Raw genomic sequence first — 15,460 nt, 5'->3', positions numbered from 1 at the left:
GATTACAAGGCATGGAGAAATGGGTCTGGCATTCATTTTTCATGTGTTAAATATAATTTCTTGGTGCCCTGACCATGTCATTGAAGGTGAAGCCCTGACAAATGTTGAACACATGAAAATTCAAATGTAAGAAGAGGAGGACATGGTGGTATGTTTTGTTTCTGGTCCAGGGGAGAAGGGCAAGCATACAAGAATGAACCGCTTTTACCACTGACCAGTGATGACAGATCACTTCTAGACCCCTTGACTGGAAAACATTCCAAGGGACATTGTGATGAGGTGATGTTGCTGCTATCACAGCCAGTCACATTTTGAAAATTAACACTTGCTCCTATACAAGCTCCTTCCCAGAGGTCAACAGCTTTTCACAAGCAGGGCACCCACTTGCTGACCCCTGATTTCTGGAATGTAGGGGGTCAGGAGACTTTTGTGGTCCCCAGAAGAGACTGGAGCACAAGATTGCTGATCTAGCAAAGGATCACACTCACTCCTCACGTTAATTAATGGAACTTTGAGCAAAAGAAACCTCACTTTAAAATGTGAATTCCTCTCAGGGCACCTGGGTGGCTCAGTCGGTTGAGCATCTGACATCGACTCAGGTCATGATCTTGCGGTTTGAGTTCCAGCTCCACGTGGGTCTCTGTATTGACAGCTTAAAGCCTGAAACCTGCTTCAGATTTTGTGTCTCCTCTCTCTGCCCCTCCTCTGCTCACACTCTGTCTGTCTCTCTCTCAAAAGTAAATAAACATTTTAAAAAAATGTGAATTCCTCTTGAGACACCACTCCCCAGATTTAAAACCATCAGCAACTTGCACCTCACTATGAATTAGATAAACAGAAGCTTTGGAGGTAGCCAGAAATTTGATTAGAAGAAAAGAGTAATTTTTGGAGCAGGGCAACTCTGGGAAGATTTGGAAAGGAAGTGGAAGGTGCAAGGAGAAGGCTGTCTAACAAAACCTGGTGTAAAGCCATTAAAAGTAAACATTTCATGAGCTTCTTTCAGGAGTCATGGTAGAGATGGTGGATGCTATGCTGATGTTCTAATTAGACATGTTTGTAAAGAATCCTTTCAAAGTGCAACGATGCCGTGTTTCCTCATGGGGAGTTTATTGACTCATTTACATGAAGGTTTTCTAAAGCTTTCCATTGGAAATTAAATAATTGTAGTAAGTTATTACCACATTGTGTTTTAATATCCTTGATCGTCATTCTTTAAAATATGTGCTGAGTGAGGGGCGCCTGGGTGGCTCAGTTATTAAGCGCCTGACTTCGGCTTAGGTCATGATCTCACGATTTGTGAGTTCGAGCTGCATAAGCCTCTGTCCTGACAGTGTGGAGCCTGCTTGGGGTTCTCTCCCTCCTGCGCTCTCTGCCCCTCCCCTGTGCTCCCTCTCTCTCTCTTTCTCTCAAAATAAACTCTAAAAAAATACATGCTAAGTTGAGAGTAAGGCTGACTATGTGAACAGTTAAGTAGACATACTTGAACGCAACCTTCTAGGAGCTCAAACTTAAAAACATCAGTGATGGAAATGAACAAATAATAGATATTCAAGTATAAAAACATCCAAGACATATATAAATGTAGTGTCCTTCTACATGCTTATAAACTTTAAAATAATAAATTTTCCTTGTTTTGGAAATTTGGTAAGGTGAGAACAACATTTCCTTGGGAATTAGGGAGCTTAGTTTCAAACCATAGACTTCCCAGTTATGATTTTGGACAAAAACTTTACCACCTTAGGCCTCATTTTTTTTTTTTTTAATGTGTGAAAGGAGTGGCTGAAATGAGAAACTTTACTGTTCCTTTTGGTTTGAAATTCATATGACAGTTTGTAAATCACATTCAGCTTAATAATAGGAAAATAGTTTTATAAAAATATATATTTATAAAGATAAGTCTTTTGGAATATATATATATATATACACACACACACCCCAATACATATATATATGAGATGTATTATATATATGAGATGTATGTGGGTATATATATATATATACACACACACATATATTTTTTTTTATTTTTTATTTATTTTTTTATTTTTATATGCCATTTTATTTTATTTTATTTTTACAAATAGTTTATTGTCAAATTAGTTTCCACATAACACTCAGTGCTCATCCCCACAAAGTGCCCTCCTCCATGCCCATCCCTCCTCCCCCCACATCCATCAGTCCTCAGTTTTTGTCAGCATTCAAGAGTCTCTCATGGTTTGCCTCCTCCCTTTCCCCCACCATTTCCCCCCTTCTTCTCCCCCTTGTTCCTCCGTCAAGTTCCTCCTAATCCTCCTATATGTGCATACATATGATATTAGTCCTTCTCTGCCTGACTTATTTCGCTCAGCATAACACCTTCAAGGTCCATCCATGTTGCTACACAACACACACATATATTTTTTACAAAGAACATACTATAACCAGGATTGTTTTAAATTTATTGAATTACTTAGAATTTATCTTTTATTTATTTATTTATTATTAATTTTTTTAGTGTTTATTTAATTTTGAGAGAGAGTGGGAGACAGAGCATGAGCCAGGGAGGGGCAGAGAGAGAAGGAGACTCACAATTGGAAGCAGGCTTCAGGTTCTGAGCTGTCAGCACAGAGCCTGATGCGGGGCTCAAACTCATGAACTAAGAGATCATGACCTGAGCTGAAGTCGGACGCTTTAACCGACTGTGCTTTGTTAGATATAATACATAGGACATACTTTAGTATTTTAGTATTTTGAAAATTTTGAACAATGTATTTGCTACTTTACAGTGAAGAGAAAAAGATGTTAATAAAATTTCTTTTCATAATGCTTTTATTGAATGGCATAAAATTATTTCACTTTGGAATAAGTATCTAGTAAAATACCTAGAGATCATTCCATGTACATTCAAAATAAATTTAAATCATCATCCAGAAAATACTCGGATGTGTCTTTTTGAAGGGTATAATTTATGCTGAGACTCCTACGCAATAATATAAAACAGTTGATTATTCTCTAACTCATTGAATTTATACAAGGCTGGATCTTCATATACATCCTGTGTCCACATTTTACACTATATTGATCAGGTCCTAGAATAACTTAATAAGGCCAAAATATTTTTCTGAATAACAGCTTTGTTAACCCACAATTCACAAACCATACAATTCACCTATTTAAAGTGAGAAATTCACTGTTTTTTAGTATATTCAGAGTTGTGCAACCACTGCCAAAATCAATTTTAGAACATTTTCATCACCCTGTGAAAATCTCTGTGCCAATGAACATTCACCCCACCTTTCCCTCTACCCCTTATTTACCCCAAAATGCAGTTATTTTCTGTCTATAGATTTGCTTGTTCTGGACATCTCATGTAAAGGGATGGACCACATACACCATGTGGTCCTTTGTGATGGACTTCTTTCACTTACAATGTTTGCGAAATTCATTTGTGTTATAGCATGGATTAATATTTAATTTTTAATTGCTAAATAGTATTCCTCTGTAGGTATTTTTAACATTTCATTAATCCATTCATCTGATGGGCATTGGCTTGTTTCCATTTTTTGGCTGTTATGAATAATGCTGCTAGAAACATTGGTGTACAAGTGTTTATGTGGGCATATGTTTTCCTTTCTTGGGTATGTGCCTAGGAATGAAATTGCTAGGTCCTGCTATGTTTCATAGAACTTCCAGACTGTTTTCCAAAGTGGTTGAACCATTCTACATCCTGACGAGCAATGTGTGTGGGTTCCAATTTCTCCATATCCTCACTAACAGTTGTTACTATCAGTCTTTTTGATTATAGCCATCCTGCTGAGTGTAAAGTAGTATCTCATCGTGGTTTTGGCTTGTATTTCCCTGATGACTGATGATGTTGAGCATCTTTTCCTGTGCTTTGTTAGCCAATTATGTATCTTTAGAGAAATGCCTGTTTAGATCCTTTACTCATTTTTAATTGGGTTGTCTTTCAACTATTGAGGTGGAGGAGTTCTTCATATATTCTAGATTTTAGAGTCATCAGATCTATGATTTATAAATATTTTCTCCCATTCCATGGGCTGTCTTTTAGCTTTATGGATGATGTCCTTTGCATTGCAAAAGTTTCTTACTTTGAAGAGATCCAATTTACCTACTTATTTCTTTTGTTGCTTGTGGTTTGGGTGTGATGGCCAAGAGATTTTATTGAACTTTTAAAATTTGCCTTTTCACATTCTTAGTAGAAGTAGTAGTAATAAAAGTGCATTTTAAAGTGATTATTGGGTGTAGAAATTTAATAGTATTTGCTAAATTATACCTCCTCCCAATACACCTGGAATGTTCTTGGGTAGATAATGATATATCCTTCAGTGTCTTTTTAAAAAATTTATCTATTGAGAGAGGGAGAGAGCAGGGGAGGGGCAGAGAGAGAGAGAGAGAGAGAATGAGAGAGAGAGAATCCAAAGCAGGCTCCACACTGTCATCATGGATCCCTATGTGGGGCTTAAACTCACAAACCATGAGATCATGACCTCAGCCAAAACCAAGAGTCAAATGCTTAGCTGACTGAGACACCCAGCTGCCCCTACATCCTTCAGTGTCTTAAGGGTAAGGTAAAAGGATCTCAGAGCATCATGAAATTTTTATTATCATAGAAAAAGTTTTTGGGGGGTGCCTGGGTGGCTCAGTTGGTTAAGTAACTGACTTCAGCTCAGGTCAGTATCTCACGGTTTGTGAGTTCAAGCCCCACATCAGGCTTTGTGTGGACAGCTCAGACCCTGTAGCCTGCTTCAGATTTTGTGTCTCCCTCTCCCTCTGTCTCTCCCCTGCTCATTAATTCTCTCTCTCTCTCTCAAAAATCAATAAATATATTTCTTAAAAGTTTTGCACTTTCATTATTTATTTAATCAATAAATATTTATTGAGCATCTCTTATTTGCTTGGCATTAGACATTTTGTGTATAGCAGGGAACAAACTTTTGGTGTCTTCAAATGCCTTGTAAACGTTGAAATGTTGGTTTCCTGGAAAAACCTTCATACTAGAATATATCACAGTTGGCAGGAAAGAAAGTGTTGCCTCTTGGCTTCTCTATGAGTTGGTGCCCTTGCCCTTATTTCGATGTTACATATCCCAGATGGTCACTGCAAAACGCTTGCTCCTTTGCCAAGGTACAACAGGGATGCATTATCGCCTTAACTCAGAGTTTGTTTTGTGGTTTTCTTTGGAAACCCTAACATCATTTAAATGCAATTTTTTCAATTTGGCTCTGTTTACAGAACTGTAATAAGATATTTCTCTATTAATAGCAGGAAGGGAAAACCTTGCTTGTTTAGGGTTTTGGAAAACTCCTGCACATTTTTCTTGAAGGCATTTGATGAAATGGATTGCAGGAGATTTGCAGATTCCTTTTTCTTAATTTGCCTAAATGAATTTCAAGAGAAAATTAGTTAAACTACATTTTTCAAACAAATAGAAGCTCTCACTCAGCAACAATAAAGAGAATCTTAAAGGAACATCTATCAAGGAATGTTACATGGTTCCAGTAGTGCCTGGCCTTCGGGAAGGTTGGCTCAGAATGAAGAAACATCACAATGGGTCCCTTACAGCTTCTGCTCATTTTGTTTCTCCAAATGTGATAACATAGGTATGTGGGGAAGAAAGGAGCTAGAAATGGTATATGTTTAACTGTATGCTGTCTGCTCAGTTTTACCTTAAGGAAATATAACACTTTAGAGCCAGAGATCCTGAGAGACCAAGTAGGATAGTTGTGAAGAAGCAAGTGACCATCAGAGGTAACCCATGTTGACTCATCCACAAGCTTTGAACAAGATGTTCAGCAAATTTGGTGGTGGTCTCCAATGAGATCAGACATTTTCAAACTTCTTGTCTCTCCTTATGTTTATCCCTCAGTCCTAAATGTCCTTCAAACCTACATTCTCAATTTTCAAAAATGTAATCTAGTCTTTCTTCAGTGAAACTTTCCCAATTTCTATTCCTTCCATTTTCCTTTCCCCAGGAGAAATAAACTTTCCCTCTAAAATACTGTCACAGCACTCTTCATTCTTCTTTTAAACGAATACATCTCAACATACGCTTTTCACGTAGGTCAGCTAGTTCAGCTACAATGGAAGATCCATGAAGGAGGGAGGTGTATCTCATTTATTTTTGCCACAGCATATGGCAAAGATAAAAAATGATTAATGAACAAGTGCATATATGCATAAATGTGTCAATAAATGAATAAAATAATGAATGCTTTTTGTAAACCCAGAATGGAACCTCAAATTTGGTAAGTCTGGAGGTTTTGCTTGGTAAGCTGCCATTTGCCATTATTAATGGAGACGCAGAGGACTGTAGCTTCCTCATGAAAAGATAGTATAAAGAATACTTCTCTCTCTCTTTCTCTATTTCCTTCTTTTATCTTCCTTCCTCCCTCCTTTCCTTCCTCACCTCCTCCCTCCCTTCCTCTCTTCTTTCTTTCCTTTGTTCCTCCCTTCCATTCTTCCTCTCTTTCTAATCTATTATTCTTTTCCTTCTCCTCCCCTTCCCTCTCCTCCCCTTCCCTCCCCTCTCTTCTCTTCCCTTCTTCCTTCCTTCCCTCCTTCCTTCCTTCCTTCTTCCCTTCTTCCCCCCCACCCTCCCTTCCTCCATTCCTTCATTCCTTCCTCTGCTTGAACTGAATTTTATGAAGAGAGGATCATGGCCAACACCTAAATAAGATTCTCCTTGCCAAACTGTAGGTATTTTATTATGAATATCTCTGAAAGATACTGGGATATTATGTGAATTCAAACGGGGAGATACTACTAAGGGAATAATATGTTACATGCAACTTGGAGATCATTCAGTGTAGAGAGGTTCAGTGAGCTGAAGTTATGATTTCAGGAACTGACTGTTTCTGTTGCAGGTACCTTCTAGAGTCTAGTCTTGAAATAACAAGGGGGATAGTGAGGCTTTCTATCTTATCCTGCCATCCAGCTAACCACAGATGTGTTGCTGATTGTTGCGAGATAGGGTGATAGAGAAGCCCAGGCTTTACAAGAGATGGGCATATTGTGTCCTGGGAGTTATGGGCCCAGTGGCTTTAAAGGGATTGCTGTATTAGGTTTTACTAACATGTTGACTTCCAGGTTATTAGTTGTATATCTATGCAAGTGAGTTGATATTGTAATAAATATTATTTGATCTAGAAAAAGTGCTTATTTTGTAATATAAGCAATAAAACTGCAGAAGAGAACCCTAGAGATCTCTCCATATACCATGGATGGGGGGTGATCTATCAAGGGAAAACTATGTTTTCTCTCTTGTGGAGACCCAGGACACTTTGGGGAAAACCTTTGCTGTGAGAGGAAACGTAACGATGGCTGTTGACCCAGAAGCTGGTGCCATCTTAGGGACGAGCATCTTAGATGAGTGGGTCACTGCATATTGAGACATACATACTCCTTCTTTCCAATCCTTTTTCTCTGGAATATAGGATAATACTTTGGTTTGTTTGTTGGTTTGCTTGTTTTCATATTCTAGTGGTAAGATCCAACTAAGAGTTTGGGGGTGAAATAACAATAGATGGGGGAAGGAGTATACGTAAAGAAGGAGGGCCTACTGAGTTCACGAAGTATCTTTTACCATGGTTCTGTTTGGGGCTACCAGATATCTGCCCAGATTGATAAAACCATACTCTGTATTTCGTGCCTCTGTATTTTTTCCTATTTTCCATGTTTGTGATGCATCTTTCAGAACCCCAGGGAGAAGGCTGTGAATGACATCCTGAGTTCTTAATCCATGTGTTTGATTATTTTCATGAAGTTTACCCATTCATTCATCTCTGGATTTAGAGTTTGTGAAGCACTTGCCACATGACTGATTCTGCTGCTAGAAATGTGACAATGAGCAAGAAAAATTTGTTCTTTTGGAGGTGCCTCATCATAGGGTCACATGTGCAAATACATAGTCAAGATACAATGCAGTAAGTGTTAAAATAGAGGTAGTACCAAGAGTACCAAGAGGTATTGCCAAGTACCAAGGGAACATCGGAGGATGTGATTAAGATTATACGGTGGCAGGGGGAGGAGAGGGATCAAGGAAAGCTGTGAAGGTGAGGCTCTGTTTGACAAAGGCCTGGAGGACTGGGGAAAATGGGGGATGAGTATTTTAAAACAGAATACTCAAGTAGTCCAATGAGCTTTCTGTAATAATGTAAATATTACCTATCTGCATTGTCCCATACAGTAGTTACATGTGGCTACTGAGCGCTTCAAGTGAGACAAATATGATGGACTGATTTTTAAATTTTATTTCCTATTATTTCAAGTTTAAATAGCCGTATGTGGCTAGTGGCTACCATGTTAGACTGCAAAGCTCCATAAAACTCTGCAAAGCAGAAAGTAATACACGTCCTAAAAGAAGTATGGATAATGGGCAATGGCCAGAATAGCTTCTTCAGTACGTAGTTCACCTCCTGTGTGGATGATGCTTCTGGAGTGCTATTATGAGTAGGTCATGGCTCTGTGGTCACTAAAAGCTGACTAATGCTGTGTAATTGCCAGGCAACTCATTTGTGAACCCCTGCACAGTTCTCCTTCTGTCCTCCAAGCAATTGGTCTTATTATATAATCACTCAGCAATGACCCAGGCCTCAAGTTGTTTCCCTTCTATCAGGCAGAGGCCAACGGGGTATTTTTTAGGGAGTATACACATTGTAATTCCTTTTGACAAGGTTTGCTTTGGGAAGAGCTGTTATTAAGTCTGAAACAGGGAAGGTCGTTTACAGAATCAGTGGCTACCTTCCTGGCTGGGGTGACTCTGCCACCCTAACTCCTTTCTTTTTGCTCTACTTTCCCACTTTTGGTACAGCACCCAGAAAGTCATTTATTGGTGAGTGTGATTCTTTCTCTTGCTTTACTTCCATTAAGTGAGTTAAGAAGACACTCTCAGGGAAAGATGGGGAAAAATTAATGCAGAATTTTCTTCATGGAAGGTACATGAAAAAGACAAAAAAAGACAACTAGAGTTTGTGCAGCATTTTTTTTACTGCATACTGTGTATTCCTGTACATGATTTCATTTAGTCTTTACAACAATCTTGTAAGATGTGTTGGACCTCACATTATATATAAGTGAGGAAACTGGGCTCATAGAAGTTAAGAAGCTGCCCACAGTCACTCCCATCAAGTGACAGGCTGGGGCTTAGCTTTAGTCTTCTGATGCTTAAATCTTGTCAGAACATGGAAGAAAAGAGAATTACGACAGTAATAATGATTGGGGATAAATTCTTGACTGGGATGGGAGGAAGAGAGAAGAGAAGGGAAAGGTAGGAAAAAGAGGATAGAAGGAGGTGCTCCTTGCCGATTTTAACTAAAACACAAAGCTCTTGTTAGAGAAAGCAATTGATTGACAGGAACAATCACCAAAACATATCCTTCAGTACAAGTTCCTCTTGCCACATGCTTCCCATAAATAGCCCACACCATGAATTGTTAGCTGAAGGATTCAGAGCTGGAGCAAAGCTAGTGGGAAAGTCTTGGTTATGTTAAGAGTATTTGAAAGATAAAATAGGCATATTAAATACTTTGAGTTTACCTGAGCAAAAATTGATTCTAACCAGGCAGTACAAAGTCAGAAATGGTTAGGAGCATGCTATGTATGGGAACTTAGGGACAGACTTCTACAGAGAAGAGTCAGAAGCAAAGTAAGGAAATTATTGATTGAATATAGTTTAAAGCCTTGTTGGCTGTTTGTGATTGGTTGTCCTTAGCATTTTGATTTCCTAACCTTAGAGCATTTACAGACTCAGATTTTGGTTTGCTTATGTAGCTACAACAGCTTTAGAGCCACATCAGTCCAGTGGCGTCTTTAATTAGCAGAGTTTACTATTGGGAATTGCAAAGAGGAGAAGTGGAACTGTCAGCTGTTCCTCCAATGATCCCCCTGGAAACACGTATCCATGTTTTTCAAAGTTTTATGGGAAATATTACTAATGGTTAGGTCTTCATTGGAGAAAATTATTTTTTCTACGCCTCTTACAAGAGGGAGCATTTATATTGAGATAGTGAAAATCAGAGAAGAAGTAAGGTATCAACTTGTTTTTTTTTTTTTTTAAATGTTTATTCATTTTTGAGATAGAGTACGCCCATGTGCTTGAGCTAGGGAGGGGCAGACAATCTGAAGCAGGCTCTGCATTGACCGCAGAGGACCCAAAAGGGGGCTCAAACACACGAACCATGAGATCATGACCTGAGCTAAAGTCAGATGCTTAACCAACTGAGCCATCCAGGCACACCAGTACCAACTTGTTTCTTGAAGGAAAAGTTTACCTAGTGCCAAAGTTCTCCAGTTTGTAGCTGTATTAGCTGAAGGAAAATTCCACCAGCTTGAAATTTAAATCTTAAGATTGTTGATGCCATTGCCTGATCTTCTTTTAACATAAACTGTGGTCTCAGAACTCTGTTACCTAATTTCCAAATTAACAAATATTTCTTGGACATCATTAATGAATTAGGCATCATTCTAGGAACTAGGAGTACTGTAGTGAATAGGACACAGAATTGCCCTGCACACATAGTATATGATCGAGCAGAGGATACAGACATTAATCAACTCAAATAAATACGAAAATCGCCAGTGTAAGTGTTCTCCATGAAAAGGGTGGTGCTCTGAGAGCTTAACTAGGAAGAATGTGATTGAAGGAAGGAAGACTAGTGGTCTTGATTTTAAGTTTTAAGTTTAAAACTTAAACACGCACACTTGCATGCTGGGCACACTATACTGCTGCCCCTCATATAACATGGATTGTCCTGGTTTCCCAAGTGTCTCATTTCTGCAAACCAAGTACATTTGTGAAATTGCTTTAGGGAGCATGAGGAATATTTCTTGTGCGACTGCAAGAGTGTGGCATTAAAAACATAGACTGCTGAACAAATTAGCTTGACACACACATGCAACTGGTGTGTGTTTGATTTTTACCTGTCATCTATTAGCAAGCATCTGACTCTCCTGGCAATCATGACAGCCTATCAAGATTATTTAGTAAGTCTCTATGGTCTATTAGAACTTAAGTAAAGAAGAAAGGAAAATTATTTTATTTACTGGCCAGAAGGCATGGAGAAATTTCATCATTTCTGTAACTGCTCATCTATAAAAAAACACAAGTGATTCAGGAGTGCCTGGGTGGCTAAGTTGGTTAAGTGGCCAGCTCTTGATTTCAGCTCAGGTCATGATCTCACAGATAGTGGGTTGGAGCCGTGCGTCGAGCCCTGCACTGACAGTGCAGAGCCTGCTTGGGATTCTTTCTCTCCCTCTCTTTCTCTGCCCCTTCCTTGCACACACGCTCTGTCTCTCAAAAGTAAATAAACTTAAAATCACATGATTCATATTTTAAAATAGGAATCCTTATTTAAATAAGGAAATACATAAATTCCATCCAAACATCCTCTGTGTTAGAAGGAAGAGATGGAGACAGCTTATTATTTGCCAAAGACAAAGAGTCCCTTAGGAGCCTATTACTTGAGCCCAAAATAAACTGAGGGCACAAGCTCTTTACTATCCCCCCACATCTATATCTATATCTATATATTATGTGTCTATATCTATAGCTACATCTCTGTCTATCTATATATAAATTTTCATAATCTAACATGTGTTGTCAGTTTTGGAACCACTAAGAACAAAAACATGATGCTAATTAAACTTGATACAAGGCCTTATCCACAGTCTTGTACAACACATGAATCCATCAGGTCAGTCTCCTATTGCTTGGCAATTTCTTCTGCTGTCCATTGCTTTGTTTGCTATGCAATAGGCTATTTTTTTAAACGTGTCTTCGATGTACTATAAGGTGGCTTCTTTGACTTGTTTAGTCCCATGAAACATTTGGTTGTTGCTTTATATAAGGGCAGGTGGAATTGATGTCATTCTTCCAGTGATGACTTTACTAATGTCAAATTTATGTCCCACCTTTCTGTCTGTGTGCTTTTTTGTAAGCACAATAGCCTTTTGTTTCAATGTTATATCCTTATGTAATTCTAAAGACATTTTATTTTGCAGTTAAACTTGACCTTTGTTGTTTGGTCACAGAACTCAAAGAAAGTAATTAAAATAGCAGCATGGCTAAATAGGCACACAACGTGCAGGCAGCAATGACCTTATTATAGCCTCTCCCTATAAGACGCCATCAACTCTAAGAAACATTTCTGTTTGAAAGATGTTAAAAATGTAACAAAAAAGTCACATATCCTCTTATCTTTGAAATATGGTACATTATAAATTAAATATTTTTACAGAATCTTTATGGAAAGTCTTATATCTGATTGAAAGTTCAATGGAAATGAAATTAATGATGATATCTGCTCTCAATGTACTCACCCCCCGACCCCCACGCTCTCCTTTAGCTTCTAAGACGTCCCTTAGCTTCTAAGAAAGCAGAGGCTTTACAGATACCTCAGAGGTGTTGTCAGGAACTTAAACCTGGTGCCCAGATTTTTGACCAAGCTTGGTGAAAGAGGCACCTCCCGTAAATGCTGAGCAGCTTTCTTTCCTGCTATGTGAACACTTGGCAGAAGCGTTGATGACAGTTGCAAGAATGTGATGCACAGCAGTATTCTTTACAGCAGTTTAATCTGTGTCATCAAATCCCCAGAAACCATGATTAATAGCAGCACTTGAGTTTGTTCTCAAGTTGTATATTTGGCAGTGGTGAACTTTGATCTACAGTTTCACTTTAAGGAATCATTATGACACAAACTTTTCTGCAATCCTTCCATCTAATTAAGCTCCACACAGACACCATGGAGGGGAACGTTTAATGACATTACCGTAAGCTGTGTGTTTATGACACCATTTTTAAGCACTTTCATACTGGGAGACAGTGTGTATGTCATGTCAAGGCACTGAGTCGCCAGAGTCTCACAGAGCAATCTCATCACTCAGAAGTAGCCCATGCAGCATTTTGATTAGGAACACAGAGTGGAAAACTAAACCTATAGGAAATTGTAGGCCAGGGATTTAATCTCAGATAAAATTATTTCCTTTCGTATAGTTTGATGGGCTAAATTAGTAGTTTCTTATCTTTCTCTTCTCTATCCTTCTTTCCCTGCATTTCAGTGTGAAAACTACTCTTCCCATTCTCTTTATAATAATTTTCTAGAGCATTGCTGCCCAATAGAGATATAAAATGAGCCACATATGTAAATTTAAATTTTGAATGGTGGCCAAATTAAAAAAAGAAACAGATAAACTTAATTTTAATAAAATATAAAATATTCTATTTAACCCAATATATCCTAAGTATTATTATTTAAACATGTAATTAATATAAAAATTCTTTTTAAAAATTAATTAATTTATTTTTGAGAGAGAGAGCACAAAATGAGTGAGAGACAGAGGGAGAGAGAGAGAGAATCCCATGAAGTACAGAGAGAGGGAGAGAGTGTGGAGCCTGGAGTAGGGCTTAAGCTCACCCAAAGCAGGGCTCGAACTTCACTTGGTGTGGGGCTCAAACTCAGAAAATGTGAGATCATGACTTGAGCCAAAGTCGGATGCTTAGCCAACTGAGCCACCCCGGAGCCCCATAATTAATATCATTATTAATGGGAGATTTTACATTTTTTGACTAAGTCTTTGAACTCCAGTGTTGATTTTACACTTAACAGCACATCTCAATTTGGATGCTAAATTTTCAGCATAGTCCTTCCAAAACAATAATGTTTTACTTAATGAAAAAGTATTTTACATTGCTTCTTGTATTTAAATTAAAACTTTGATTAAGTTTGAGTAAAATTAAAAACCTGCTTCTACAATAATATTGGCTACTTCTCAGGTGCTCAGTGGCCCCAAGTGACTAGTGGCTATCATATTAGACAATCAGTGGGAACTAGAGTCCCGTGATTTGGGGATTTAATTTAATTCTATTTAACACTTGAACATATGCATCTGGAATTATTGGGAAAAGGAGAAGTAAGAGCATTGAGATCCCTACAAGGACCCGTGTGGGACTTGGAGGTAAAAGGACATCTTCCCTTTAGAAAGTTTAGGACTGAAAAGAGCAATTCATAGAAGCAGAACACAGGATCCCTGTAATCTCTTACAAAGTAGTAGCCATTGTTATGAACTTGTTAGCCTTATATTGATGACATGAATTAAAAATTTTGAGTCACAGAATGGGACTAACACATGACGGGTACTTAGTGTTAACATCCTTTACTTCCTTCCTCATATCCACTGGCATAACCATATAATACTTAACCAGTTAAAGGATAAAAACAAGTCTATTTATCCTCAAGGGCAGTGAATGGTTGTGATTCAGGATGGATTCTCATAAAGACAATCATTGGATAATTGTTGAAAAAAAGAGGAATTTCTTTTATACTTTATGAAAATGATTGTTGGTTTATGATGAGCCTTAGTTATACCTGGTGTGCTGGAGTTGCATGTATTTTGAAAAGAAGACACAGTTGAAATTGGATTTTGGATTTATTCGTCACTCTAATAAAAGTGGAAGGGGTCATGATAGGGCAAGTGGCATGGAGGCAAGTAAAATTGAGAAGGGTGGAGACTTGTGGTCTGGTCAGTGGAGCAGTTCTGAGTGTGGCTGGTCTCCTATGACTTAGATAGTATAGCTTGCTCCCGGCCTGAGCCTGCCCAGGACGGATGTCTTTGGCTTCTCTCTCCGCCACATGGTTTTAGATGCAATCCAGGCTTTCCGAGAGGGCACCAGGCCAAGGTTTCTAGGCTGAAGGACAAGATAGCAACTTTTGATGGAAATGTGCCTGGCCTTCGTGATGCAGTGAGTTAATTAACGATGTTCAAAGTACTAAACTACCATCAGCTGTAATGGTTACAGAAACTGAGTCTCCATGAAGAACATTGAGGTAATGGAAATCCAATAAAAAGCAAAGTTGAGTTGGCATTAGAGAAGGGGTAAAGGGAGCTATCAAAGAAGCTGGACTTAACGTCTGTGCAGCTGACCCACCATAACTTCAAGAAAAATCTGTTGGTCCCTGACACCATCGTTCCTACCAAAGTGAAAATAGGTTGGATAAGGAGGATTATCACTGTGGCTTCCAGAGCATATTATCCCTTTCTGCTGTTACCGAATTTATAAGAAGAAAAGAAAATGTGCTGTTTTGAAACTGACTCATTTATGGGCTTCTACACTGAGATGATTCTGAAAGTTCCTGAAATATGTGAACAGAACTGTTCCACCATGAGGAGTGTCACTTTTAGAGATCAGAACTAATGCACTAGTTCATGAAGATTATGGTTCTATTAACATTATTCTTTAATTCCTCCTGCTCTGTTGGTGTATTTGCCTTGTTTTTTTTTTAAGCACAAAGAACTGTGCTCATTGACCTTTAAAAAACTGGTATTTTCTTCCTAAGTTATTTGATATTTGGTCTTCATGTTGATTCTATTATAGGTATGTCTCTGTTTTCCTGAGTAAACAGCTTGGGGTTTCTCGTTAGCACTCCCCCACCCCCCGGCTTTTTCTATCAAGCAATGAGGAGTAGGC

This window comes from Hyaena hyaena, unplaced genomic scaffold (genome assembly GCF_003009895.1).
Source record: "Hyaena hyaena isolate Hyena2069 unplaced genomic scaffold, ASM300989v1 scaffold_1727, whole genome shotgun sequence".
Classification (NCBI taxonomy): domain Eukaryota; kingdom Metazoa; phylum Chordata; class Mammalia; order Carnivora; family Hyaenidae; genus Hyaena; species Hyaena hyaena.
This window is presented reverse-complemented; position numbering follows the sequence as displayed.